Source organism: Saccopteryx leptura, chromosome 1 (genome assembly GCF_036850995.1).
Source record: "Saccopteryx leptura isolate mSacLep1 chromosome 1, mSacLep1_pri_phased_curated, whole genome shotgun sequence".
NCBI classification, from domain to species: Eukaryota; Metazoa; Chordata; class Mammalia; order Chiroptera; family Emballonuridae; genus Saccopteryx; species Saccopteryx leptura.
This window is the reverse complement of record NC_089503.1, coordinates 91,010,303-91,037,777: the sequence shown is the minus strand read 5'-3', so window position 1 is coordinate 91,037,777 and position 27,475 is coordinate 91,010,303. Positions and strand designations below refer to the sequence as shown.

Below are 27,475 nucleotides of genomic sequence, written 5' to 3'. Positions count from 1 at the left end.
TTTCATATTGTCTTCATCAGTGTGGATTTATGTCTTATTGTTACATGAATACCATTTTGTTAGAGTTTTTGGAAAGATTAACATGTGAAATCAGTCTATCATCTTGACCTGAAAGTTTAGAATTCAATTACAACAGTAATTTGATTGCCCACTAATCCTTTTTTTTTTTTTTTTTTTTTTTTACAGAGACAGAGAGAGAGAGAGTCAGAGAGAGGGATAGATAGGGACAGACAGACAGGAACAGAGAGAGATGAGAAGCATCAACCATTAGTTTTTTTGTTGTGACACTTTAGTTGTTCATTGATTGCTTTCTCATATGTGCCTTGACCGTGGGGCTACAGCAGACCAAGTAACCCTTACTCAAGTCAGTGACCTTGAGTCCAAGCTGGTGAGCTTTCGCTCAAACCAGATGAGCCCGCGCTCAAGCTGACAACCTCTGGGTCTTGAACCTGGGTCCTCCACATCCCAGTCCGATGCTCTATCCACTGCGGCACCGCTTGGTCAGGCGATTGCCCACTAATCTTTATAATTTACATTTATGGAGAATATTATGAGTACATTATATTCTGCTACTTTTCCATAGACAACATCTCTTAGAAACTTCCTCAGAAATTTTAACAAAGACCTAAGAAAGTTTTTCTTTGTTCATTTTACACCTGAATTCTATAACCCTGTAAATTTTATTTTCAAATGTCACAGCTAAAATAACTAATCTCAACTGTTGATTTGTTTATGGGTAATGTTGCCTTCTCGCCCTTATTTCTTTCTGCATGAAATTATTCATACTGGATTCATAGACCTCTACTAGTTGGTCCCCACATAAATTACCCCTTTTAAACCTATATCTATTTCTTTTTATGTAGAATAGTGAACTTTTTCTAGACATACTTCAGATTTTCCTTGTAATGAAATAGATCACTTTATAAAATCTGGGCCATTTAAAATACTGTGTTTAAAGAGTATTAGTTGTTTTTCTGAATTCACTTTTACAATGTAGACTACAGGTTTTAAAAGAAAAAATTTATTCCTGATAAAAAATAAAAATTTAATTATTTCATTTTATTCTATAAACTTATGGCAAGTAGCTAATTGATCTAAAGACATATTTTATCCCTGTTATAGTGACTTAAACCTAAAAACATGATACCTAAATATTAAGAACGAATATTTGTAATTAATTGAAATATGTTATTGCATTAATGGTACAGGGATTTCTAAAATCACAAGATCAACTTAGTCCAAGCTCAGCTTCCTCCCACTAAAATGTTTCAGGTTTCTAGAGATATACAAAGCAGAAAGTATAATTTTCAAAACATTTATATACCCATAGTACTAAAAATAAATTCAATATAGTTTTTAAAAATTATAAAATACATTTTGTACTTTCTATCACTAGGTTTGCTGATTTTCTTCAAAGAGATGAAGGGTGCTTTCATCACTAGAAATATTTCTCTGTGTTAACACTAAGTTGAAAATTTATGTGAATAAGTATATAAATTATTTAATAAATTTAATCTTTTCTTGGACATGAAGACAATACCCACTTCATAATTTAAATGTTGAAATGTAAATATCATACAGATTTCTACACATAGTCCAGTAATATTACTGACTACTTGGAAACTAGGAAAGATCAGATGCTCAAACATTTTTTTTAAATTTGAAACTCCATAACTTTCATATTAATTAATATTTCTTAACTTCTTATTTCTACTATATTTATGAAATATGCTAGGTAATATTTTGTTTAAAAATAATATTTAGAAATGAAAAATTATTTAATGATAAAATAGTTTTAAAGATAATTTTCTTAAAAGATAATAAAAAGTCTAAATTATTTTTTATGAAAAGGAAAATGACTTCTATTTGTACTTTTTAAAAATATCTGAATCATATTTTCCTTTTCATATTTAAGTTCTTCTAATTTTGCATATACAACAAAACACATTACTTTCAGATACACTGATTGAGATTTAAATTTATTTTTATGCCTAACCTCAATTAGAAATTCTCATATGCAGCTGTATATGTTGTTTACCCATTACATAGAGTGCATGGCACTATTTAATCACTTATTCAATAATTGTTGTTTCATTCTAACCTTTGTAAGTAAAAGTTTCCTATAAATGGAGAGTTTTACCATAATAAACAATAAATAGATTCTAATATTCATAACAATAAAGTTCCCATTTTTCTCTATATCCTGTAATCCATTGCTTTTTGCTTGTCACTGTCCTCTACTTTGTGACTGTCCAAAACACACTGAAGTGTTATGATTATTATGTAATATATATATATTTATTTGGAATTTAATGTACCTTCTCAACACGGATTATATAAAACAGAATGACTATAAAATAACTCTATGTGACAAAATGTCAGAATTTACAAATTGTAAACAGATAAAGCAACTATTTTGCTCTCCAAATATAGATATAAATCTGGGAGAAAATTGCTGAGTGTTGAAAAGACATAAATATTCAAAGAAAATTTTTCTCTTTCCTGAAGAAGCATGCTGTATTCTCTGTACTGAACATGAGAAATTTTTTTTTTTAATTCTAGTTCTCAGTTCATATAGCCATTGAGCCCCTGGGTGACAGCGCTCCTTTGTTCCAATGAAAGATAAAAACTATTGTTGAATTGATATTGTAAAATTATTGATGAATTCATTTTCTGAAACTGATTTTTTATTTATTGGGAAGTTTCAAAAAATATATCAAAGCTATAAGAAATAGATACTTATGAAGATGAACAAAAGTGGAAAAATGGAAAGACAATGGAACACAATTCCATTAACTCTGAATTATCACATTAGTCATGCAAACAAATTGTTAAGGTCAAAATATAAAGATCTTTGACTCTGACAAGTTTATAATAAAAAATGCATGTCAAATTGATTGACAATATCATAATGTTAGAATGAGGATGTACTAGATATTGCATACATAAATAAAATCAATTTTTAAGACTTATCCTTATGATATTGAAATCTATTTATTGCTATTTATTTGTTCAATACTCCTCTAGTTATTTCAGGAACTGCAGTAGCATTAACATTCAAGGTGGTATATAAAGAAAGTTTTGTGCTATACTTTTGATTAGATTTTTGGTTGCCGTGTCTACCTGACAAATTTCTGGGAAGTAAATGATCATGAAGTTTATGTCTCAGGCAACTTGACAGTTGAATATATGATCATGATCAGATGAAAATTAGGAACATTGCTGGACACCATTAGTGAGTGGCTGATTATGAACCTGAAAGATGTTGCAGCAATCAGAATACTCTGAGACACATCTGAGCTGATTTTCCAAGGGATTTGGAAAGACAATTTAGTGGTAACTAAAGAGGCCTTAGCAGTGGCTTTCCCCAGCAGTTTTACAGACCAGCCTCTGCACCTGTTCTCCAGATTCTGTAATCTTAATCTGACATTAAGATTAGCAGTGCTTAACAGATAATATTAAGGGCAATCAACTGGAATGATAATATATCCAAGAATTACACTTTTCCTTTGTTAACTAAGGAAAAGGAAATATGTATTCCAACATTTGTAAAATATTTTTGAGTAACATAATTCTTACAAATGAAAACGGTGGAAGAAACTTATACCCACTAACAATAATGAGTTCCTTAGTGTAGACTTGTTTATTTTGGAGTTAACTACTGGCACCGAGGGTTACTATACTGTCCAATACTATTTCCTTGGTTCTGTATACATTTCTATGGCCTCTTTTAGGGTCGTTAAGGTTCAAGACCTGCACTTTATTATACTGGTTTGATTCCTGGAGAGATAAACCCATCTTCATAAATGTACAATTCAAATGGTAATTAATTTATACTCAGGACTCTAAACCAGAATTTCTCTGAATTGAAGAGGCTTATTACCTGGAGAACCAAGTTTCCTAAAATTGTTGAGTGGCTGGTTTATTTCTCTTTTCATTCAGATTAAGCACAAGCAAAGAAACATGTATTTTTAAAAATCTCTCCGATTTAGGAGTGGGTGTCCTCATATTACAGTCACACTGGAAGCCTGGACACATTTTAAGTCTCTGAGAAGCCCAGCCTAGAGAAGGAGCCCAACGAGGTCCTGGGGAGTTTCCACCAGTCAAGTCTCTCTTCCCAGGTATGCCGTCATTCCTTTCTCTTCTTTTTCCTACTCTTTTCTATTCTTACTTAGAATGATTTGAAACCTGATTATGTTTCATATGCTGCTTATTTTTTTTTTTTATTTAAAAAAACCCACCAAATTCTCAGTACAATGAGAATGTTGACTATATTTCTTAAAATATCATTAAATTTCAATTCCTTTTTATGGGCAAAAGATTTTTCAGTAATTGTCTTAGTGGCTCTTATAAACAAGGAGTGTTTAGGCCTAATAATAATTGTTAGATGTCAAGACATGTAGCCCCTCCCTTTGTGGAACATGCATCTCTGGCATCAATATTATCTGAAACTACAAATTAAGTTAAAGGGCTGTAAAATGGCTCACTTTGTGCTGTGAAATTTCATCAGCAATACTTAATTACTATATTGGACATAAAGTGACAGTGCCACTAATTAGCTCAAGGACTAGCATTACTCATTCTCTTGGCACTGTAGCAATTCGCATTACAGTGAAGCTGATATGGGAATGATAAATGACAAGTTGCTATAATCGTTAGTATCTAATCCAAACTAATGCAACCCCAAACAGAAGTGCTCAGAGAAAAACATTGTGATGACATGGAAGCTATGTAAAGTGTTATCAAAGTGTCACAAACTATTTGAATTTAGAAACTCTTTTCTGTACCCAATGAAGCCAAAAATATAGACCTTCATTAGGGAAGGACTCAAACAGTTCAAGTACATCCTACCTGGTTAAATATAGAATAGTGGTCCTCAAACAGGAACTATCATCAATATTATCTGGAAAGTTTTCTAAAAGAAGAAGGGAGATTTTTGTGTCCCTTTATCTCCTTCCTCTTATCTCCTCAACAACATTTCTGAATCAACATAGATGTGTATTTTTATAAATATCTCTTAGGTGAATGTAATGCAGGTTCAGGAACCGCAAATTTGGAACGTAAATGTATAATACACATGCTTCAGTTCACTCAATGTAGTTGTGTGTTGCAAAGACATTGAGTGCCAAGTCAATGTAGCATTATTTGAGGAGAGTAATATTTGAAGTATTTATATTGTTAGTTTATAATAGAATTTTTATTGACTATAAATTAAGCATGAGGCCCTGGCCGGTTGGCTCAGTGGTAGAGCGTCGGCCTGGCGTGTAGAAGTCCCAGGTTCGATTCCCGGCCAGGGCACACAGGAGAAGCGCCCATCTGCTTCTCCACCCCTCCCCCTCTCCCTCCTCTCTGTCTCTCTCTTCCTCTCCTGCAGCCGAGGCTCCATTGGAGCAAAGATGGCCCGGGCGCTGGGGATGGCTCCTTGGCCTCTGCCCCAGGCGCTAGAGTAGCTCTGGTCGCAGCAGAGCGACGCCCGGAGGGGCAGAGCACCCCCCCCCTGGTGGGCAGAGCGTCGCCCCCTGGTGGGCGTGCAGGGTGGATCCCGGTCGGGCGCATGCGGGAGTCTGTCTGACTGTCTCTCCCCGTTTCTAGCTTCGGAAAAAATACAAAAAAAAAAAAAAAAAATTAAGCATGAAAATTTGTCTTTTGTGAATTGTTATGTTTACCAAAGTTAGGATTTTTTTTTCTACTTGTATTTCATCAGGTAATTGAAAATTTATATGAGAAATCCACTATGAAATGCTAATCTCCCTCAAATTTTATTTTTAAATATAAAAGTTACGAGATTTGGATTTCTTATAAATTTTTAGTTTCAATTGGTTAAACTGTAAAATGTTTGGTGAAATAATCACCTATTTTCACAAATTGGGTCTACCTTATTAATTGATATGATTTTGCTACCAGAGGGGCCTGCTGAAGATAATTTGTATATTATTCACACATTGTCTAATTTTAGTGAGATATTTATATACAATATTCTGTTTTCCACAATAAAAACCAGCTTGTAATTTGAGTTTAAAGTGAATTTGCTTCTTGAACCATCTAAATGGGCAAAATATTCATAAATTTTTCTAGTTCCTGTGCCCTATCCCAGACCAACTGAATCAATACATCTGAGGTTAAGTCTAGAAATTCATATTATTAAAAAGTGTCTCTCTATCCCATTCAGAAATTCTACGTACACTAAAAGTTAAAACTCCCTGCTTGACCATCAAGTTTTTCTTTGTCTTGATGTTCGAAAGTTTTTTGTTTACATTTTCAATACTGAAAAGTATTTTTGTTTGTTTGTTTTCTGTTTTCTTTTTCTTTTTTACTTTGGTTGTTCCATAATAAAATTATTTAAGTTTTATGCATTTTCATGACTGGTTTTCTAGTTTCCATTCTCAGGAACTACTTTAAGTATGAGGAAGTTTAAAGGGCAGTGTACATACTTGGACTTTCCACTGCATGAAAATAGGACACAGCTCTGTTTTATCTGACAGTCCCTCTCTTTTGAAAAAATCCTTTCTTTGAGATCTATACTCTGCAAGGTGAAGAGGAAGAATGGATAAGCCCCCAGCAAGGTGAGACAAAAGGAAATATTTCTACTATATTCAAATTATAATTTTGTAGCACTTGTGACATTTTAATGAAACATCATTCATTTTATTCTCCCAACACGAAGAAAGATTAAGTGAACAATTTGGCATTTCCCCCTAAATGTCTTCTCTTTATTCATTTGTTTATATAGTTGAGACCATATAATAGCCATTTTCTTTTGGAGTTTGAATTTATCTGAGTATTATATCTCATACCTATTTTCTTAGATAATTCAAAATTATTAGTATCATCCTTTTAATGTATTCATATGAATTGACTTTGTGGGTGATTCATTATTTCAATAGTCAATTCCCTCGTATTTGTGCATTTAGATTGGATTCAAATTTTTAATATTATAAAAAATTGCTGATATCTATGTGTTCTGTGTTGCTGAAGTATTTATTTACAGTCAAAGGTTATGAATATTTTAAAGTTCTCGTTAAATATAATGAAATTGTTTTTAGAAACATTAAATCAATTTAACCTTTTCCTACTAGTGCATAATAAAGCCTATATATACAATTTTACAAGGTTTAACTTTTAGTATTTTGAATTTAGATAATTTGTTATAAATAGGCATGTTGCTTTTGCACAGGCTATTTTTAGTTACATGACAAAAAATAAAGGTCACATTCATGGGCCAGTGCAAATGCATAACAAAAAAGAAAACCAGCATGACAACGTGATGTCACAGTGGATAGAGCAGGGGTCGGGAATCTATGGCTCGCGAGCCAGGTGTGGCTCTTTTGATGGCTGCATCTGGCTCACAGACAAATCTTTAATAAAAAAAATAATAACGTTAAAAATATAAAACATTCTCATTTATTAAAATCCATTCATTTCCTACCACTCATGTTCATGGTTGTGGGTGGCTAGAGCCAATCACAGCTGTCCTCTGGGACAACACCAAATTTTTATTGGATAATGCGTAATGTACACGAGTTGTTGTATGGCTCTCATGGAATTACATTTTAAAATATGTGGCATTCATGGCTCTCTCAGCCCAAAAGGTTCCTGACCCCTGGGATAGAGCATCAGGCTGGGATGTGGAGGACCCAGGTTCGAAACTCTGAGGTTGCCAGTTTGAGTGCAGGCTCATCTGGTTTGAGCAAGGCTCACCGGCTTGAGCCCAAAGTTGCTGGTTTGAGCAAGGGGTCACTCAGTTTTCTGTAGTCACCTGGTCAAGGCACATAAGAGAAAGCAATCAATGAACAACAAAGGTGCCGCAACAAAGAGTTGATGCTTCTCATCTCTCTCCCTTCCTGTCTGTCTGTCCTTATCTGTCCTTCTCTCTATATCTGTCACAGAAACAAACAAACAAATGAAAAAAAACCAAAAAAACCAAAGTGCTTGGTTTCTATCTTAAATATTTCTGTCTTATCTGTCAAATAGAAAAACTGTCAGACCAATGTAATAATAATAAATCTTATTAAAATATAATCAAAGGCCAAGAATTAGATAAAATAATTTTAATAACACATTATTTTCAGAATGAATTTAACTTCTATACTGAATTATTCAAAGACCTTATAAATAAAAATGCTCAAACAGTCTCAGAGATATTTAGCTAAGGGAAACTGAAGAATTAATTCTATATTTAAATACATTTTAGTTTTATTCTTTTTCCAATCTATTATGATTATCACTAATGCATTTATATTAATTCCTTTCTATTCTGTTTTATAGGTTTTACTTTATATGTGTGTCTGAAGATTTATAAAAGTTTCACTATGTTTATAGTTCATACATTTTGTAATTGGTAAGTGACCTTCCCTATATATTTTTTAAAAAATTTAAGACCTTTATTAACAGCTGTTTGCAGTTTGTTGACTAAAAAACAAAAGTTGTAATTTTTTTTTACAAATTAAAAGGTTCTTAAAATTTTCAACTGAATGAGATATGAAACAATATAAAATTGTATTGAGAAAAACCAGTCTTTAAAAAATGTCATTACGAAATGAGATTTTTCAGGTAAAATAATAAAAACCCTATATTGCATAGATACTGTAAATAATTCTTGTTATCTGGTTACTTTACATAAAGCAAACACTTAAGGTCTTTGGCTTCAATCTTTTGTTCATTTCTTATTGCTGGAATTTCATATTCATTTCTTCTTATTGGGTGGCCCAACCTGATGATGGTAGACATAGTGAGCTGGCATTTACTCAGCCCCTCTTTGCTCAGCCTTGAGAAGACCAATGCTCAACTGGTAGACCAGTTGCTTTTATCTCTTTTCCATCTTTTGGTTTGGGGTTTTCTGGGCTGGGTGTCTGCACTGCTAATTGGAGCTGCTGTATTATTGACATTCAGATGGCTGCTGGCTTTGGGTTTCATCTCCTTGATTTTCCTTATCTCCTTCATTCCCCTCCTCTCTAGCCTGTCTTTGGTGAGGAGGGCCCCTGCAGAATTGTGGCCCATAGCCTCATACATACAGTCTCACTGGTCTACCTTGTTCTCCTGTACCCTGATTGTCAGCACCCTCCGTCACTTCTTTCTGCACAGAACTACAGGAAAACTGGGGTCCATGCCCTCAGGGTCTCTGCGTGTATTAAGGTTGGAACTGTTCTCTGTGGTAGGGCCAGCTATTGGGCCTGGGCTTCGCAGAGTTTACTAATCTCTCATTCTTTTCCTTACTCTCACTGTTCTGGTAATTCTGCTGGTGATTGCTTGGAGGACTTCTGCAATGTTGATAACTCTATAACAGTTATGTCTTCTCCGTATTTACTGCCTTGCACTGGAACTTCACCAGGGCCTGTAACAGTTGCTGCCTCCACCCATTTCTCCTTCAACACCATCAAGTTCCACAGTATCTTCATCACCTATAGGTGCTTCCTAGAGTTACTCTTCTTTATGGAAGTCTGCTTTACACATATATCTTCCTTGGTGTAATTCTTGTTGATTAAACCATATATGTTTTTTACATTGAACCATTTTTTTGTTCTCAAAACCAGCCTTGCAATGACATTCTTGTCCCTGTTCCATCTCCACCCCAGCAGGGACCATGGATATGAGGTCTCCCTGGCTTCCAGTCCCTCAACACTGCTGCTTGCATATTGGGTTTCGTGTCTGTAATAGCGAGGGTGGAGGCATGGGGAGAGGAGTGTGGAGGGGGATGCCACAGGCCTCTCTGCCCTGTCTTGGTTGCAGTGATGGTGACACCACATGGCTTCCACAGCTGGGACTCCTCTCTGCGTGTAATGGTTGGTAACTGTAGGCCTGTGATGTCGATGGGGCAGCTGAGCGCTCTCTGGGACTGCTTTCTGCCTGCACTACTGATTGAATTATCCTGACATTTTTTATCTTATTTAATATTGTTTTTCTTTGACAAGCACTATAACATAAGCAGGTCAGTGAAAATCATGGGCAGTGGAGTCATTTTCCTAAATTGGACTTCAGCCCTGCCTCCCATAAGCTGGGACGCCCTGGCAAATCTGTTAGCTCCTCTGGCAAATTTGTTAAAACTCTCCATTCTGCAGTCTATAAAATTCTAGTAATAGTCTCTATTTAAGGTGTTGTGAAAAGAATTAAATAAGCTATCAGGAACAGACTGAAAGCTCAAATGTGGTACATCTATGTTGGTTTTTTTGTAATAAATTTTAATTTTTTTCCTTCTGTCTCTCCTCTTCCTTTTTCTTTTTCTTCAGAATCTACCTTTTGCTCTCTCCCTCTCTCCTTTCCAGGTTTCTCTTTGCATTTCCTGAAATTTTTTCATACACTATATTTTTAAACTTTTTGAGGTATTTGAATAGCATGTGTCATCTTCAGATAATAAAGTACTAGTTATATACAATGTGAGAAACAATTTTTAATAATTGATAATACAAAAATATTTTATTATAGAAAGGTCCAATTTCATTCATCTTATTTCAAGTTTTTTATTTTCTTGAATTTTAAAAATATATTCTTTATTTTCTATTATTTATGTTTTGATCTATATATTCTTCAGCCATTAACAGTGTCTATTATACCTCACTCCACTCTGTAATTTACTTTCTGTTGTCTTTTTTTGTAAAGACATTTTTAATGGTGAAATATCTTTAACTTAATATTATTCTTATATTTCAAGAATTAACCTGTTTCCATTGTCAACAATACTTAGTAAAGGCTTACAACTAATTGTTATTTAAATAATTAATATACCGACAGATCTTCAATACCATAAGTATCCAACTGAGTTTAAGTATTTGAAAAAAACTTTATTGAAATACATTTTCTAATATTATTTTTAGAAAGAGCTAAGGGGTGGTTTATGTCATGAATTATTGCATGTTTGATATTGTTTATACAGTTGAGTTGCCACATAGCTTGGTAAAAAATGCTTAACTAACAATTTTTTCCCCTCAATACCTGTAGTTTATGGCTCATTGCCTTCTTTTAGCTAATATTGGTGAGAAGATGTCTGAAGCCAACCTGATTTTTTTTCCCCTTGTATGTGACCTCCCACACTTGTAGTCATGGCTTGTAGAAATCTTTCTTTACCCCAGCTTCAACTGTTGACTAGAGTATGTATATATTAGCCACTCTCTGGGACCTTTTCTTAGAATATAACAAACTTTATACAGAGACTTTCTTATGAACATTGTTTTAGATAAGCTTTCTTATACTCACTGTTGTATTTTTTTCTGACTTCAGAAGTGCCATTTATTTATGAATTCAATCAACATTATCTTTCAAAGCTATAATATCTCTCTATCATTACTTAGGTTCTGGTTCTATAGTTCTACATGGTGTGCTATTTTCTCTCCTTTATTCTCCTTATACTTTATTCAGCTTTTAAAAATGCTAATTCTACTCATTGATATTGCTAATGTGGATTAAATTTTGAAATTATTTTAGTTTTCTCATCAAATGTTTTAGTTAATTTTGCCCGCTTCCTTTCATCTTTTGAAGTCTCTTGTTTCTGCTTGTAATTCATTTCACAGGATTCATGGTCTCTTTTATTATCTTAAAAATTCCAAAACCAGCCTTTAAAACATTTTCTAATTTATTAAGATATTCATTTAAATGAATTCCCCTCATTTGTCTTTTGCATGCTATATTCTCTTTTATTTATTTTTAATAAAAATTTTAGACTTACCCTAATATTGTTTTTGCTTTGGTCATTTTTATATTCTTTACTTCTGAATATGGGAAGTTTCATCCAATCCTGTTACTTGTCCCAAATAGTGTTGACTATTACTTGTCCCAAACAGTGTTGATGGACTCTTGTTTATTTGCCCTCCTTTTTAAAACATGTTCTTTGAATTTTTTATTTATTTTCAACTGGATGTTTTGCTGAGTTACTTCGTTGCTTGAAGAATGGCATAAGTAGGGCTTCGGGCCATGGACAGTTGCATTCTAAGGTTGTTATTTCTGCTCATCTTCTTTTTAAATCAGTGGACTAACATAACAAGGAGCATATCTGAATTTTGACATCTTTCAGTTTTGGGACAGTCAGCCAACCAAGCAAGATATTCATTATGTCACAAAATTCTTTTTCATTGGACTTGTGCAATCCTTTTTTTGCAGCTACGAAGTTTATTCCTTTGCTTCTTTATTCTCTATATCTTTTCTAGTTCATCTTCGACTTCTTGCCACAATTTCTAATTAAGAAGCTGAATCTTCAAACCAAAATAGCATAATCACATTGCCTCCTTTCAACTCTGCTGCACTTAGATTTCTTTGGCTGGGGTAGGGTGTCAGTCTTAAGCTAGGAGTTTGTTTCTTATGTAAGTCACCTATTGCTTAGTCCCCAAGCCTTACATCCACAGAGAATTTGTTAGTAGAGCCTTCTAGAAATAATTACATGTTTCTTATATATTTCACCTTCTTATCAATTCAGGAGAACATATATCAAGGGTCAACCTTAATCTTCCTTTTCATAGGTAAAATAATATCTGTAATGCATTATGATTCTATGGTATGGGCTACCACTTCCTTATTTTCAGTATAAATAAAATTTCTTTATTTTATAGTAGTGTGTTTTTTCTTACTATATCTCCTTAAGATCTCAGATTTGTGGTCCATATCAATGTAGACACATATGTTTTTTATCTAGAAGAAAGGTTGTAAAAGGGAAGTTTGTGTCTTGTAAGAAACAGACTACACATAACACTGATTAACATGGACTGGAGAACATTTTTCCTCTTACAAGGCATTGAATGATAAAGAGGTGGCTAAAGTTGTGTGGGCTATTAGTAAAATTCATGAATGACATGAAAGGGGCCTTAGGATTCACAGGACTCAAATTGGGAATGACATAGAATGATATCATATGGTGGTTCATATGTTTACATGATATTCAATTTCATTATATTTAAAGATTCTTTGGAGATTTAATAAACATTCACAAATCAGAGATGTCTTATTTGCCAAGTCTGTTTTCACTTAAATGCTCTCTATATTAGTTTTAGCTAAATCGTTAAGCAGAAATAGTCTCAGATTGCTTCCCAAGTTACTACTAAAATGTGCATCAATGACAAGACTGAACTGGAAAACAATATCAAAAGAAAAGGTAATGACGAGGATGAGTAGAGAGGAAAAGGCTAAAATAAGAGCAATTTAGGTTAAACTGCCATTAGACCTAAATTCCATAACTCTCACATTAACACAATATAGTTGCTAATTTCAGAATTATATCAAACATATAGAAGTAATAATGATTTTTATATTACTTACTCCTTAAATGCTAATAAGTTCTAGATTTAAATAGTAAATTAAAGTTGTATTTTATTTTACTTTTCCTTACTTCTGTGTTATTGGATAAAAAAATACTCTCATAAACATTTGTAAGTGCTCATTCAAATCTTACAGAGCAATGTTTATGGTTTTAAACATAGTAATGACCCTGGCTGGTTGTGAATAAAATGACAGCCTGGCTTGCAGATATCCAGGGTTTGATCCCTGGCCAGGGCACATATGAGAAGCTACCATCTGCTTCTCTTCCCCTTCCTCTCTTCCTTTTCTTTCTCTTCCCTTCCTGTAGCCAATGGCTCAATTAGTCTGAGCACTGGCCTCGGGTGCTGAGGATAGCTTGGTTGATTCAAGCGTCAGCCCCAGACAGGGGCTGCCAGTGGATCCTGGTCAAGGCACATGCGGGAATCTGTCTCGCTATCTTCCCTCCTCTCACTTTAAAAATGTAAAAGCAAAAAATAAAATAAAATAAACCTAATAATTTACCAGGACTATAATAAAATTAAGGTAAGAATAATACTACAAAACATGTTCTGTTTGAGACTTCAAAAAATAAATTTAATCTTAATTTTTTTACATGTTAAATGAATGGAAAGGTAAAAATTAAGCAAAGAAAATATAATTTTAAGAACTACATTAAAAAGAAAGCAAAAAAGAAAATAGCTGTGACTAGTCATCTATCTAATAAAAAAGAATAATAATTAATATAGAGGGATCAAAGATGGCGATGGAGTAGGCGGACGTTCCAACTTTCACGTCCCTGGACCAAATTGGACTACAACTTAATTTAAGGACAATCATCTTGAAAAATCAACTTTGGATTAAAGGAAGAGGTCTCTATAACCAAGAATCACAGAAGTAGCCACACCAAGCCTGGTAGGAAGGACTGAGACTCGGAAAGGGCTGCCCTGCTAACAGGAGCAAGTGGCAACTGAGGGTCCGAAGGGACTCTCACTGCACGGATGGTCACCCTGAGAGGTGTGGGTGCTCAACTCCAGGCCCAGAGCCCCTGCCTAGAGTCCCAGAGCCCAGAAGAGGAGCCCAGACAGCATTTGGCAGTGAAAAGAGCCGAGGTTTCTGTCTGCAAGAGAGACTGAGCTTTCGGAGATGCAGATTCCGTCTTAAAGGGCCCGCCCAGAAAACCTCATTCACAGCCACTTACCCAGGGCTCCAGTAGGGGAGAGCTGAGAGGACTAAATTGCATGAGGAGAGTGTAAAGTTGGAGGCCCAAAGAGAGACACTGTGGAGGACCGCCACCAGAACTCCTATGCTGAATCATTCTCTAATACTGCAATCACCATCTTTCTTGGGTGGAGCATCCCCTCTGTGCAGCATTAGCCTGGGGAAAGGCAACTGCTCCACTCTCAGGAGTCTCTCCTACCCCACTCATGGTGACAGATCATTCTGAAAGGCCAGGAAGCAGGGGGTATATAAATGACTGTTTTCTGGTGTAGAGCCTGAATTCCCCTCCACACACACTGTCCTGGGTCTATAATTGGTCCTTCCAGCTCCAGGGAGATTCAGTTGAAACTTTCCCGGGGCATGCAGATCACACCTCTGGGTCTCAGAGGCCACACCCACCAGACTTTTGGGGCTACACCCTACTGAGGTCTTTAAAGAAAGTCTGGACAGACTGACACCTTGTGCCAAGGAGCAGAGCCACACCCACCACCCTTCCTAATGCCTGAATTGCTGCAGGTATAGACTCTAGCAGAGGTTTTTCTCAGCAGCTGAGCCCAATAAGCAGCCAGCAGACAGAGGTGCAGGAGGAAGGGCTCAGGGAAATTTGGCCATTTAAGTGGATGTTTCCCAGGCCCAGAGTGAGTAAAAGCTATCCTAGGAGTTCAGCTTGGTATTTCCATGTGCACCTGGGCCCAGCAGAGGCAGCCACAAAACTCTGGATTAGTTGTTGCTCCAAGAAGGTTGCTGAGGGCCAGTCACGAACAGTGTTTCCCACTAGTCTGTGCCAGGTTCCTCCCAGGGAGGCCCAGGGCTGGCATATACAGAGTCTAGCTGTGGAAAGCATTGGTTTAGGACCTAACAACCCTTTCTAGAAGGTATCTGAAGGTAAAGTTCCTCACACCTGGCCCAGCTAAGGCGAATTCCACTCTCTGTGATCAGCACCAGCACAGCGGCTTATGTGCATTGTATAGGGTGGAGCTTCAAAGTCAGCCATACTAGGCACTGGATACCTTGCCCTGCTTCTCCACAGGGAGAAGGGAGAGAGGCTTGGAACCTGTACATTTAACCTGTGAGTCCCTGTGAGTCTATTGTTGCATCTGGTCAAGGGGCTCAGCCACCTTCGAGGGGGGCACAGTATCCCCAGGAGAGGACTCTCTCAGTCTTTCACCCTGAGAACAGGGTCTCACCAGCTGAAAGAACTACTGCAGAGGAGACTGTCGACCACACTCAGTCTGAACCTGCTGCTCACCTTGTTGGAGAGAAATAAAATTTGAGTATCCAGCAGTGGCAGAGGCATTAAACTCTGGAGTAGGGGCCATATTCCCTGTACTGAGCTCCTGACCAAGAGACTCCTATAGTAGGGGCTCCCACTAATGTTGTACTCACAACCTCAGCTTCCCTCATCTATCAAGCAGACAACCTGTAGAGGGGTTGGTTGGATGAGCCAGTCTAAGTGCACACTACAGTCTTACTACAGAAGACTCTGTGGGAAGACCATAGCTGCAGCTGCAAGAGGAGGAGTAGCAGCTGAAAAATGGAGACAAATCTTACAGAGCTTGGGGCTTTTATGGAGCTGCTTTTATCTCTAAGAAGGAGGAAGCTGATCCATATACAAAGGTTGGACCCTCCCACACAGAAAACGCAGACACAAACAGCAAGAAGTGCAGGAGCTGAATACAGGTAGCCCACAGTGGATTATAAACAATGGCTGACACCAACCCAAGAAGAGCTGGAGGCAATACAACTGGTAGTAGGTGGCAGAGAACACCAACCCTAGACTCAGCTACCTACACAAGAAACACACGTAAAGGTGGACTCTAGCAGGAACCAGACATTGTGGAGACTAAATACGCCCAACAGGATAGACATTGCACAGGTGTAATACATATGAAGAAGGTTGACCCTTAGAGCCAACCAGTCTGAAGGGATAACCATACCACAAAAGGATCAACTACATTTAATACTCACATACAACAAGAGGAAAAATAGTACTCTCAAGAAGCAATACTAGAACAAGGGAATCAGGTGGCTTGGAGGTCATTACCATGGAGTCTATCTTCTTCATAAAGACCCCACAATAATTTCAAAGTCAGACAGTGCTACTTAAAACACAGGCAAAATGAGCAGACAGAGAAATGTGACCCAAATGAATAAACAAGAAATCCTTAGAAAGTAACTGAATAAGATGGAAGTAACCAAACTACCAGATGCAGAGTTTAAAATAATAATTTTTAGGATGCTCAAGGATCTTAGAGCAACAGTGGATGGACATAATGAGCACCAAAATAAAGGGATAGCAAGCATCAAAAAGGATATTGAAATCATAAAAGAAAAAGCACCAGTCAGAAATGACAAATACAATATCAGAAATGAAGACTGCACTAGAAGGAATTAACAGCATGCTGGATTAAAAAGAGGACTGAAGCAGAAAAATTAGAAGACAAGATAAACAAAAGCACAGAAGCAGAGCAGCAAAAAGAGGCTCAGAAAGACTGAGGGAACTCTAAGAGAGCTCTGTGACAACATGAAGAGAAACAATATCCGCATAATAGGGGTTCCAGAAGGAGAAGAGAATGAACGAGGGATAGAGAACCTGTTTGAAGAAATGATAGCTGAAAACTTAACTAAATTGATGAAGAAAAAAGTCACACAAGTTCAAGAAGCACAGAGAGTTCCTTTAAAGAGGAATCCAGAGAGGCTTACACCAGACACATAATAATCAAATTGCCAAAGTTAAGAGACAAAGAAAGAATACTAAAATCTGGAAGAGAAAAGCAGTTAATTACTTACAGAGGAGCTCCCATAAGGATGACATCCAACTTTTCAGCAGAAACACTTGGGGTTAGAAGGGATTGGCAAGAAATAGTCAAAGTGGCCCTGGCCGGCTAGCTCAGCAGTAGAGCATTGGCCTGCTGTGTGATAGTTCTGGGTTCGATTCCCAGCCAGGGCACACAGGAGAAGCACCCATTTGCTTCTTCCCCCTTCCCCCTCTATTTTCTCTCTGTCTCTCTCTTCCCCACCCGCAGCCAAGGCTCCTTTGAAACAAAGTTGGCCTGGCGCTGAGGATGGCTACATGGCCTTTGTCTCAGGCACTAGAATGGCTTTAGTTGCAATGGAGCAATGCCCCAGATGAGCAGAGAATGGCCCATTGGCATGTGGTGGGCATGTGGGTGAATCCTGGTTGGGCACATGCGGGAGTCTGTCTCTCTGCCTCCCCGTGTCTCACTTCAGAAAAATACAAAAAAAAATTGTCAAAATGATGCAAAATAAGAACCTATTAATATAACCAAGACATCATTATCCAGCAATACTATCATTTAAAATTGAAGGAGATATAAAAAGTTTCCCAGAAAAAAAAAATCTCAAAGAATCCATTACAACCAAACCAATACTGTAAGAAATGTTAAACGGCCTGCTGTAAAAAGAGCAAAGAAAAAAAAATCTAGAAAAAGAGGATTGTATATTTAAAGAATAAAGGGCAATAAATAAATACATATCAATAATAACCTTAAATTTATATGGATTAAATGCACCAATCAAAAGACATAGGTTAGCTGAATGGATAAAAAACAGGACCCCTACATATATTGTCTATAAGAGACCCATCTCAGAAAAAAAGATACTCATAGACTGAAAGTAAAGTGATGAAAAAAATATTTAGTGCAAATGGAAAAAAAAAAAAAAAAAAGCTGGGATAGCAATCCTTATATCTGACAAATAGGCTTTAAAACAAAAGCTATAGTAAGAGATAAAGAAGGTCACTACATAATGATAAAGGGAGCAATCTAACAGTAGGATATAACCATTGTAAGTATTTACCTGCCTAAATAGGAGCACCTAAATATGTAAAGTAGATTTTGATAAACATAAAAGGTGAGATCAACAGAAATACAATAATAGTAGGGGATTTTAATACCTCACTAACATCAATGGATAGATCCTTCAGACAGAAAATTAACTAAGAAACGGTGGCCTTTAATGACACAGTAGATCAACTGAATTTAATAAATACCTTCAGAACCTTTCACCCTAAAGCAGGAGAATATACATTCAAGTGCTCACGGTACATTCTTTAGGATAGACCACATGTTCGGACACAGAACAAGTCTCAATAAATTTAAGAAGACTGAAATCATATCAAGTATCTTCTCTCATCACAATAGTATGACACTAGAAATCATCTACAATAGAAAAACTGGAAAACATTCAAACACTTTGAAACTAAATAGCATGTTATTAAATAATGAATGAGTTAACAATGAGATCAAGGAAGAAATAAAAAAAATTCCTTGAAACAAATGAAAATGAATGTACAACAACTCAAATTTTTTGGGACACAGAAAAGCAGTCCTGAGAAGGAAGTTCATGGCATTACAGGCAGACCTTAAGAAGCAAGAAAAAGCTCAAATAAACAACTTAACCCTGCATTTAAAAGAACTAGAAAAAGAAGTAGAAGAAGGAAATAACAAAGATCAGAGCAGAAATAAATGACATAGAGGCTAAAAAAAACCCATAAACAAACATACAAAAAGATCAATGAAACCAACAGCTGATTCTTTGAAAAAGTGAACAAGATTTATGATCTTTAACCAGACTTATCAAGAAAAAAAGAGAGAGGACCCAAATAAGTAAAATTAGAAATGGAAGTGGAGGAGTACCAACTGACATTGCAGAAATACAAAGGATTGTAAGAAAATACTACCCAGATCTATATGCCAAAAAATTGGACAACCTAGGTGAAATGGATAAGTTCCTGGAAATATACAATCTTCCAAGACTCAATATGGATGAATCAGAAAACCTAAACAGGCTGATTACAACAAATGAAATTGAAACAGGTATTTAAAAACTCCTAACAAGCAAAAGTCCTGAACCAGATGGCTTCCCAGGCGAATTTTACCAAATATTTAAAAAAGAACTAACACCTATCCTTCTCAAGCTATTTCAAAAAATTCAAGAGAAGGGAAGACTTCCAAGCTTCTTTTATGAAGTAAGCATTATCCTCATTCCAAAACCAGGTAAAGACACTACAAAGAAAGAAAACTATAGACCAATATCCCTGATGAACATAGATGCTAAAATTTTTAACAAAATATTAGTAAACTGGATCCAGCAATACATTAAAAAAGTCATACATCATGATCAATTGGGATTTATTCTGAGGAGGCAAGGCTTGTACAATATTTGCAAATCAAAAAATGTGATTCATCAAATAAACAAAAGGAAGGATAAAAATCACATGATTATTTCAATAGATGCAGATAAAGCATGTGATAATATTCAGCACCCATTTATGAGCAAAACTTTCAGCAAAGTGGGAATACAGGGAACATACCTCAAAATATTAAAGACCATCTATGACAAACTGACAGCCAACATCATACTTAATGGGAAAAATTTAAAAGCAATTCCCTTAAGATTAGGAACAAGGCAGGGGTGCCCCCTTTCACCACTCTTATTCAACATTGTTCTGAAGCATATACCGTGTTTATGGAAAGGAAGAATAAACATCATTAAAATGTCTATATTACCCAAAACAATCTATAAATTCAATGCTATTCCCATTCAAATACCAATGGCATACTTCAAAGATGTAAAACAAATGTTCTACAAATTTACATGGAACCAAAAAAGAACACAAATAGCCTCAGCAATCTTGAAAATGAAGAATAAAGTGAAATGTATCACATTTCCTTATATTAAGTTATATTACAAGGCCATACTAATCAAAATAGCTTGGTACTGGAATAAGAACAGGCAGACAAATCAATGGAACAGAACAGACAATCCTGAAATAAATACATGCCTTTATGGTCAATTGATATTTGAGAAAGGAGGTAAGAACATACAGTGGAGTAAAGACAGTCTCTTTAATAAATAGTGTTGGGAAAATTGTACAGGTACATGCAAAAAAAATGAAACTAGAGCACCAACTTCAACCATTCACAAAAATAAACTCAAAATGGATAAAAGACTTAAACGTAAGTAACGAAACCATAAACATCTTGGAAGAAAACATAGGCAGTAAATTCTCTGATATCTCTTGTATGAATATTTCTGTCGATTTATCTCCATGAGCAAGTGCAATAAAGGACAAAATAAACAAATAGGGCTATATCAAACTAAAAAGGTTTTGCACAGCAGAGGACACCAAAAACAAATTAAGAAGACAACCGACACATGGGAGAACATATTTGCCAATACATCTGGTAAGGGGTTAATAACCAAAATTTATAAAGAACTTCTAAAACTCAATACCAGGAAGGTAAACAATCCAATTTAAAAATGTGCAAAAGAACTGAATAGCCACTTCTCCAAAGAGGACATAAAGATGGCCAATATGCATATGAAAAAATGTTCAACACCACTAATCATCAGGAAATGCAAATTAAAACCACAATAAAATACTACTTCACATTGTCAGAAAGGTGCTCATCAACAAATCAGCATACAAAATAAGTGCTGGCAAGGGTGTGGAGAAAAGGGAACCCTCCTGCACTGCTGGTGAGAATGCAGACTTGTGCAGCCACTGTGGAGAACAGTATGGGGTTTCCTCAAAAAATTAAAAATGGAACTATCTTTTGATCCAGCTATCTCACTTTTAGGAATATATCCTAAGAATACCAAATCAATGATTCTAAAGAAGATATGCAACCCCATGTTTACTGCAGCATTGTTTGCAATAGCCAAGATCTAGAAACAACCCAAGTGTTTGTCAGTGAACAGGTAGATTAAAAAGCAGTGGTACATATACACAATGGAATACTATGAGCCCATGAAAAAGAAGGAAATTTTACCTTTTGCAATGGCATGGATGGACCTGGTGATTATTATGCTAAGTGAAATAATCCAGGCAGAGAAAGACAAATATCATATGATCTCACTTATATGTGGAATCTAATGAACATGGTGAACTGAGGAATAGAATAGAGACAGAGGCAGGGTCACAGGGACCAGAGGGACAGTTGTCAGAGGAAGGGGGATGAGGGGACGGGATCAAAAAAGGTGACAGGATTAGTAAAATTATATATACATAACAAATAGATACAGATAAAAGGACAGCAAATCCCAAAGGGAAGTTGGAAGGGAGTTATGAATAGGTGGGCCAAGCAGAATAATGGAGGATAAGGGGGTGGGATGAGGGAGTTATATTAAGTGGGACACTTGAATCCATGTTAACATAATAAATTAAAATTGATAAAAAATTTAAAAAATAAATAGAAAAAATAATAATATAAAGTATGATGAAAAGGCATCATCATGGCTACATATGTTTATTTGGAAAGGAATTTCACTATATATGACAAGAACCTTTAAAATGAGCATGCTTCTTCATCCAGGAATTCTCATGGAAATATATCCAATACAAATAAATAAAAATATGGTAAAATTGTTATTTATAATTGTTTAACACTAGAAAAAACAAAAGATTTTAAAAACAGAAAAATTAATAGTTTATTAACACTCATAAGCTAAATTATTACCTGATGAATTGAAATAGTATTTTTAATAATAATTGAGAAAGTGCCTAAAATAAACTGTTAATCCAAAATAAAACAACAGAGGTTACAAAGAAGTGTTTTGGCAATGGTAAAACTAGTATGTATATTTTCGTTATTCAGTATCAATATTACTTTGATTTTAACAGTTTAGTTTGTTATAACTATATTTTTCAAATTGCCTACCACAGCCACATAAGTTTTGCAATTAAAAATATTTGCCAAAATAAAACATCAACTAAAATGTGTTACTAAGAAATTCTTAAACTACGAGAATAATATGAATTACTTTTTGAATGTTTAGATTCTGAAACTGTTATAAACACCTAACTTCTTAAGTAAGAACATGTCTCTTCTTTTATTACCTTTTCTGAATGGTAGGGAAATATTTATATTAGACCCTTCATCACAATTAAGCTTTAGGTTATATTTCTAAACTAAAATGTAGTTATTTACTAATACTGTATAAATGTTAACATTCTAAGAGAATTCTCTACCTATGTTTTCCATTTATCATTTCTTGAAATAATTCCAATGATTAAAAAATATATATTTATGGTCCCTGGCCAGTTGGCTCAGTGGTAGAGCATTGGCCTGGCCTGTGGATGTCCTAAGTTTGATTTCTGGTCAGGGCACACTGGAGAAGCTCACATCTGTTTCTCCATCATTCCCCTCTCCCTCTTCTCTCTCTGACTCTCTCTTTTATCTCCTTCTGCAGCCATGGTTTGGTTGGTTCAAGCAAAGTTGGCCCCAGGGACTGAGGATGGTTCCATGGATTCTCCCTCACAGCTAAGAGCTCAGTTGTTGAGCATCGCCCTCTAGTGGGGCTTGCCCAGTGGATCCCAGTCCGGGCACATGTAGGTGTCTGTCTCTGCCTCCTCTCCTCTCACTGAATTAAAAAAAAAAAATGAAATGTTAAACATTTTAAATACCTGTAGTGATTGGTAATGAAATTCATCAAACAATGTGAAATGCTGCACAAGACATAAATATATAGTATTAGAGAAAACACATACTCTTCTTTTTCACATTTAAATGAATCAAGATACAATCTGTAAATTGAAGGGCATAGAAAGCATAATGCACTCTTCAAATTTTATTTTATGATATATATATATATTGCTGTCTTTGTATTAGGAAGGTACTGTGGAACGGTAGAGGAAGTCTGGAATCAAACTAAAGAGACATAGATTAATAGTCCCAGCTGTATCAAGAATGAGGCATGTGACTTTAGGAAATTCATTTCACATTCCTGAGAAAATAAACTACCTCATTTAATAAGTAGTTTCCAATTTAACACCTTCTATTATCAGGGTTATATTGTGGGAAATATGATGGCATCATCATTATAAATTAAAATTATGTACTATAAATTTTGTAGTAAAATATTGAAGGAACTCCTCAACTTTCCTGAGATGAAATTCTTTGAATTGTCTCATATAATATTTCATTTACTTTCATAAATACTGTAGGGCATAGAAATGGTCAATTCTGGTCATAAACAATGCATGTGACTGTGACGTGATGATGAAACTGCCACAGCACCAGAGGCCCTAGCTCCCTTATAGGACTACCCAAAATTGACCATAAGTGTATTTCATCCACAAAACTAAGAACATCTGTTTAAACAGAATTTAGAAATACATTTTGCATTTATTTGTACTAGTCCCATTAGTAACCTGAAAAAAAATTTTTCTTCAAAAGCTAATCAGCATACTTAATGAATACAGTCCTCAATATGGAGTTGGGAAGGGGATGAACACTAGATTAGGGTTACCTTGAAATAAATATTCCCTCCCCCCCACAGAGTTAATGTGGTTAAATAAGTATTTCCTTTCCAAGTAAGAGGGAGATAGGATGCATTTGTTGATTTCTGTTGATTTGTTTTGTTTTGGTTGGTTTATTGTTTTAAGAGAAAATAATGAAATATTAAGTTTATGTAAATATTTGTTGATTATCTACTATGTGCACTACACTAATTTGAAAACTGGTAATAGATAATAGAAAAAATATGTAGACTTCACTTAATAAAAAAAGTTAAAGATGATAAGAAAGAGAAAGGAGGAATGGATGTTATCCTGGGAAAGTAGAGGAAGAAAGAGAAAATGAGTTCTAATAATTCAATGAAAGATGGATAAAGAAAGGGTGCAATTCTTCCAAGGAGATAAACTAAAGTGTTTAATGAAGGCAAAAGTGTAAAAAACCTGAGATCAATGAAGAGAATTTGAAAAATTTGGATAAGTGAAGAATAGTGACTTTTAATTTAAAATAAAAGGCTAAACAATCAAACATCTTATATACAAATGGGTACAAATAATATACACTAATAAAATATGGAGGAAAAAAACACCCTCTAAGGTGCAGATTCGTGAAAAACTATGGTAACATCACTACTTTGCTCTTATCACATTAGCTTAAATGTGACTGTGTGTATTATTGGTGGAATAGATTAACGTGATTTAGAGAACAGATATTCACCAGATTTGGGGTAGCTGCATATACATTCTCTTTCTTGCATATTGTTTGTAGATGCCCTAACCTTGATAGTCTCTAGTTAACACAGTGTTTCTGATCCATCTCTTCCACAACATCTCACACTGTTCATATCAGCATGATCTTTCTGCAGCTTTGGTTTTACATCAATCATTGTCAATATTGCACAGCTTCTGTGAAAGTTTCAATGCACAACCACAGGCTTTCTTTGGGGGAAGCACTTCACAATTTCACTTTTGCATAAGAACTCAGCATAAGAGCTACTTTCAGAAAAAGTAATCAATGCCATCAATCAAGTGACACAGAAAAATTGTTTCAAAATTGCATGATGTGTTGGTAGCAAAAATAAACCATTATAAGAATTCAAAATCTTAGATATTCATGTTAATTGGAGCTAGTACTTCATTAGTTATAAGCCATTTTCTTTCATCATCATTCTCAGGTGGATTAGCTTTTAAGAACTTCATGTTCAAACTGCATTTTATTTTACTTACTTTTTAGAAAAACAATATGCAATAATGACAGTTAAATAATGAATTGTTAAAAATCTGCTAGGATTTATACACAATGCCTTATTCTCCTGGCTGGAATCATTTTCTGTCCTTAAAATCTGAAGAGCACACTGTGCTGTTTATCACAATCTAGTTTATCTGATGGTTATCTATTTACATGTCTTTTTTATCTTTCTAGACTTCAAACATCATGAGGGCAGAGCATTTATATGGCTTTTCTTTGAATCTTCCGAAGTGCCTAGTATGGTAATGAGGTATTGGGTAGACATTCAGTAAATATTTATACATAATTCTGTTAACAAATGCTTATGTTATTTTCTAAGATGATTCATACCATACAATATGCACAACATGAAGAAATACTATTTTCCAGAGAAACTCAGTCTATTTACAGCAACGATATTACAATAAAATTTTGTGTTATGCTATTATAAGCAAACAGATTGTTAAAGGTTATAGGCATAAAATTCTATGGCTAATAACATGCATTAAAATTAAATACATATTTCCATTTCTAGCATTAAGGGCAACAAAGTATTTTTTCATTCTTTATACTCCTAAGATTACCTAGCTTCATGAAAATTTTCAAGTGGTTATTATATTCTCAATAATAATGTAGAGTACAAATATCAAAGTTAAACAGCATTTTGTAAAGTTTTAATTTTATAAATGCTTTAAATTCTTCTCTGTCTCTACACTTAATACTTCAGATTTTAAAAATAATTGTTTTGCATTCATATATGTTGAGGTCATAGTTTTAGTTACACTAGCTGAAAAGTCAAGAAACTGAATCATTGTGTAGTAAAGTTCAAACACATAAGAGTGAGGGGAACAGGATGGGTTGACGGTCATGACAGATACTGCCTTGATTTAATTTTAGCCAAGGGCAGTTAGAAGAAAGCACCTCAGCCTGTGTGATTTCTTTGGAATGATTCATTGTTGAGAGATACTGTTATTCCATGTCATTGTTTTAGGATTTCTCTTTACAAAGAGTTTATAGATTAAATAAGCATCCTTTTTCTGTAGCATATGTTTACAATGACGCTGTCACAACAGTGAGAAAGCAACACCATATGGCATGCATTAAATGGGACTAGACTTTAGACAGTGGACTTCTGAATCCTGGGAACACTAGGGAAAATGGAGCAAGGCAATCTTTCTCATGTTAGCCTTAATAATAAAAATATAAGAGATTTAGATTTTATATGACTGTCAGATGGGGCAAAGAAAAAAGTGAGATGCAATAAAAAGTCACCTTGAACTTCAAAAGGCTAGCTTCAAAAAAGTGAGTGGCAAAGTATTTTTGAAAGATAAAATGAGAATCGGAAATGATAAGAAACACATAAGAAATTATACTACCAACACTTTTTCAAATCTTGTTTACCACTGTCTAAAAATGTCTGTACATTTCTTGAATACTATCTGCCTTTCATAACATGAAAATTTTATACTATTAAACATTCCAAGTGGGGAATCACTGAACTGAAGAAAAGCAAAGACATCATTTGTCTTGTTTTCCTTGCACTGGAAGCTGCTCAGGTTGTATCCTAAAACTATCTACTTCACAAGCAATGAATTGCAAATAAACTCAATAATTAAAAGCCAGTGTCTAGAGTTGCACACGTGCATGGTGACAGAGATGTGGGGCAGGGCTGCCTCTGAGTTGATGTGAATAGGCAGCCCCTGCATGTTTGGGTACCATTCCACACCAGACTACACAGGTCATCCTACACCTTCCTGTTGCTAAAGTACCGGAGCATGTGCTATCATGTGTATATATACTTTTTCTCTTTAGGATTTGAGTTTATGAAGAATAACGGAAATAAATAAAGTTACTTTACTGATATAATTAAATTATAAATTAAAATGTGAGAATTAGTTCATATTAGTCCCTACTGAATGTCAAAGTTTTCCTTTAGCCACTAACACGATTTCAAGTGCAGCAACGGTGTGAGTCACTCGAGGGGACCATTTATTTGGCTGGCAGGCTCTGCCTGGAATGAATGCTGCCACAGCCCATGCAGGTAAGAAGGAGCAGCCTTCTCCAGTGACTCTAATGATCTAGGAAATGGCATGAATCCAGGACAAGAGTCACCCCTGAAGTCCCACAGAAATTAAAAAGTATCCTTCATAGTATTTTCCTTTGTCAAAATGTAATTTCCACAATTCCTATATCAATTTTACAACTGCACTTCTTTTAAAGTAAAACCAATGAAATTTATCATGTATATTCTATGCCTGACACTTGCTGTGGAACTGTCATTTCTCAGCATTATGATAGATCTTTTTTATGTTGTCTTTTCCCTTCAAATACAGTACTGGCTTTGCTTCCAAGTCACAAATTATGTATTTATACTGAACTTTCTTAGTGTGGTTGTATTTCAAATACAGACATTTTATTTTACCTTTACAGAGTTAATTTCCTATAGAGAGGTTAATTTCCTCAGTCCTATTTTGTAGTATAAAGAAAATTAAAAGCTGTTTATTTCTGTAGTCTCTAACAGCAGTGATTAGGGAATACTCACATATAAGACTCCT

At 35.2% G+C, this 27,475-nt stretch overlaps 1 protein-coding gene and 1 pseudogene across 7 annotated transcripts in view; both read right to left on the bottom strand.

The window, feature by feature from the left end:
* Positions 1-27,475, bottom strand: part of GRIA4 (glutamate ionotropic receptor AMPA type subunit 4) — a 385,805-nt gene that overhangs the window by 332,424 nt on the left and 25,906 nt on the right. The window lies entirely within an intron of this gene.
* On the bottom strand, positions 8,876-9,743 carry LOC136389704 (Y-box-binding protein 1 pseudogene; annotated as a pseudogene).